The sequence below is a fragment of the Eptatretus burgeri genome, chromosome 16 (genome assembly GCF_056783735.1).
Source record: "Eptatretus burgeri isolate ZD-2024b chromosome 16, Ebu_testis_v1, whole genome shotgun sequence".
Classification (NCBI taxonomy): Eukaryota; Metazoa; Chordata; class Myxini; order Myxiniformes; family Myxinidae; genus Eptatretus; species Eptatretus burgeri.
In genome coordinates this window covers 64088546-64092229 of record NC_140976.1, presented here as the reverse complement: position 1 = coordinate 64092229, position 3684 = coordinate 64088546, and the positions used below count along the sequence as shown (strand labels likewise).

At 39.4% G+C, this 3684-nt stretch overlaps 1 protein-coding gene across 1 annotated transcript in view; it reads right to left on the bottom strand.

Annotated features, from left to right (window-relative positions):
* The window catches only part of LOC147011206 (uncharacterized), a 484760-nt gene that overhangs the window by 101164 nt on the left and 379912 nt on the right, over window positions 1-3684 (bottom strand). The window contains exon 3 of the mRNA XM_085859778.1: window positions 1-223. This exon is cut by the window's left edge and continues 228 nt beyond it. The gene's annotated coding sequence lies outside the window, so the exon portion shown is untranslated. The remainder of the gene's footprint in view (window positions 224-3684) is intronic.

Below are 3684 nucleotides of genomic sequence, written 5' to 3'. Positions count from 1 at the left end.
AAGTTCCTCAAAATAAATGAATAAATAAATAAATATAATAAATATAAACAAATGCCACTGCTTCTGGGATACTCGCTGCCAACGATAGGAGCAGCGGCGGCTTGTCCACGGCAAGGTCTTCGGAAAGAGAGTTTCCATTTGTGGGAGAATTACATGCTCAGTCGGTGGGTCGTCCAAATAGTGGAGCACTGGTTCGGTTCAGCACAGGACCTGGGTTTGATTCCTGGTTTGGGCACATAGATTTCCCACTAAACATACATTCAAAATACAGTATTTTAATTTCAGTTTATTCAAGAAAACTTCCTTGGTAAAGACAGCCAGAAGACCGATAGACACAAGGTTGACATCAGATTAGCAACAAAGAATCATGTTAAAACAAATATAAAAGCACGAAGATCACAAGCTGAATTAAAACACAATTCAAACAAATATTTTATATGTACTTGGTGTATACACCAACATCACAGAATTAAGCATTTTGGTCAAAAAAGGAATATTGTCAAATTTTTATACCTTTGTGTCTTACACTGAGGGAGGTCGAGATGTTGAGCATTTCTGAGATGAATATGATATCAGACACAGGATGACAGGTGGAAGGAAGAATGCCACGGTGATAAACAGACTTTGGAAGTCAGAGAATATAGCTCAGAGAAAATTGAAATCATGCTCAGAGAACTTGCCAAAGCGAGCAGGAAGTGTGGGCTGAAGATGAACAGGTCAATAATCATAGTAATGTACCCCCTTGTACCTCATGGAGAAATCAAAAGAAGAAGACGACGTCGTGCAGAGCACGATACTTGCAAAATCCAAAAAACAAATTTGACCTAAAAAATAAATGGTGATTAAATTGAATAACCAAATGTGCAACTCCTCTTTAAATTTCAAATCAATCGGATGAAAATTGAGGATTTCAGAAAATTTGGTCCAAATTGGCCTTTTGCCCTACGTTTACCTCAAAATTAATAGGTGGTTGAATTTGGCGACCTGATATGCAAATGGTCTTTAAATTTCAAGTCAATCAGATGAAAATTGAGGATTTTTGAAAATTTAGCCCAATTTGACCTTTTGGCCTAAGTTGATCTCAAAATGAATAGGTGGTTGAATTCAGCAATTCATATGCAAATGGTCTTCATGTTTCAAGTGAATCAGATGAAAATTGAAGTTTTTAGAAAAGTGGGCTCAAATTAGCCTATTGGCCTATGTAGACCTTTTCAGTCGACCAAATTTTACGAAACTTCATTGCAGAACCGTTGCAGGGTTGGTGGTATTAATCTCTGAAAATTTCAGAATGATCGTTTGAGCGGTTTGGACTGGAGGGAAGTGGACAGACAAACAAATAAACAAACAAACGGAGGTGATCAACATCCTTGTCCAAATTTTTGGTTTTTTTCCCAAGTAACAAAATCGACTGAACAATATACTTGAAGAATCTTCAATTTTACAAGTAATAAATGGAAACCAAAGAGAAGAAGTCGAAGAATACACATCCCCAGGGCAAAGCTTTAACCTCAAGGAAAATAATCAAGAAGAATAAATAAAGAGAAGAATCAAACTTGGATGGAGACAATATGGAAAACTCAGTGACGTCATGAGAGAGAGAAAGAGAGAAAGAGAGAAAGAGAGAAAGAGAGAAAGAGAGAAAGAGAGAAAGAGAGAAAGAGAGAAAGAGAGAAAGAGAGAAAGAGAGAAAGAGAGAAAGAGAGAAAGAGAGAAAGAGAGAAAGAGAGAAAGAGAGAAAGAGAGAAAGAGAGAAGAGAGAGAGAGAGAGAGAGAGAGAGAGAGAGAGAGAGAGAGAGAGAGAGAGAGAGAGAGAGAGAGAGAGAGAGAGAGAGAGAGAGAGAGAGAGAGAGTGCTTACCAATATGTCGAAAAAGGGAAGTTTTCAATCAGTGTATTATTCCAACGATCAATTAAGGGGCAGAGACCCGAGTGTAAACAACAAAAATTGAGAAAAAGTTAACAGCAGCACAATACAACCCAATAAGGAACATAATATGTTGTGTAACATGCAAAGATAGAAAGATAAATCAATGGGTCAGAGAACAAACCAAAACTCAGGATATCTTAGAAATAATCAAACTTAGGAAATGAAAATTGGCATAACACGTTGGCGGGTCAGATAGCAGGTGGGCAACAACAGTAACAACATGGAGACCGATGAATGGCAACAGAAACAGGGGAAGGCCACAACAAAGATTGAGGTATGAAAGACAAATATTGGGGAGGAGTGAATTGGAACAACAAAGCAAGAGACAGAGCAACATGGCTTCAACATGCTGAGGCTTTTGTGCAGTAGTAGATCTAAAATAGCTGATGATGATAATGACACGCATGTTATACATGATGTATTACATACACACACTGATGAGCGATTATACATATTCCTGTGAGCACACATCAGATTTGGTTCATTCATGATGCTTGACTCTCCATTAACACAATGGAGCATTTTTACTCCCCTTGTATTTACCGTTTCAATCTTAAATACTTATCTTGCACTTTTTAAATCTACAGATAGAATTTCATCAACAGCTTGGGAAATCGAGGCGTTGTACAGACCAACAGACCCGCTGTCGTGAAATACACAATTAGGTGTCATATCCATGAACATGACTACAGCAGGACAGCCAGCTTCAGGATTCTGTTATTGGGTCGTATGCCCCATGATGCAACACATCCTGTCAGAGCACTGCATCACAACAGTATTTTAGTCGAATACAAAAGGCGTTTCAAAAGTTGTAACATCTGGGCATTCACAGGAATTCTAGAATCGACTTTTCTTATTTCATTTATTTGATCGTTATTAATTTGCTTGTTATCTAATATTCATTTCATTAACCTGGCATTGCATGTTGTTTAGACCTTTGATAATAATCCAGAGGTTCGTCATCATCATCGTTTTATGACCGTTTCCATGCTTGCATGTGTAAGCCGTGGTTCACCGAATGGCTGATTTCCAGGCTGCACGATCCCTTGCTCGCCCTCTTGTTCGGCCTTTAACTCGAAGATCATCTCTCAGCAACACATCCCTTGTTTTTCCTCGGACGGTCTCGACCTCTCCTTCCATCCACATTCATATTTATACACCTCCTCACACAACTACCCAACCACATCCTATCCACATGTCCAACCCATCTCAACCGACCTCCACGCATAACCTCACTGATGCTTTCTGCACCTAACCTATTTGTTAATTCCACGTTTGATTTCCTATCCTTCAGTGTCACATCACACATCCTCCTCACTATTCTCACTTCATTTCGTTCACACCTCTGTTCATCCTCCTTTTTGATCACCCATGTTTCACTACCATAAAACATCATGCTTCCAACGCAAGCTGCATGAAGTTTTCCCTTTAATTGGAGAGAGGTCCTTCTTGATGTCAATCGGGGTAACAACTTCCTAAACTTCCTCCAGCCACTTCTAATTGTTGCATTCCCTGCTGCCTCCACACCACCACCTGCACTAATCATATCACCAAGGCAACAGAGTTTATCGACACGTTCCAGAGATATATCTCCATCAACTAACTTTTCTGCTCTAACTGGGTTAACTTGTTTACCTGCGGAAACAGCACATTTGAAGTCAGGTGCCACCTGCACTCTACCCCTGATGCTACTACACCTATTGGGCACACAGCAGTTGCAGGATTTACACAATATTGAATTGCTACCTTCACCTTTTC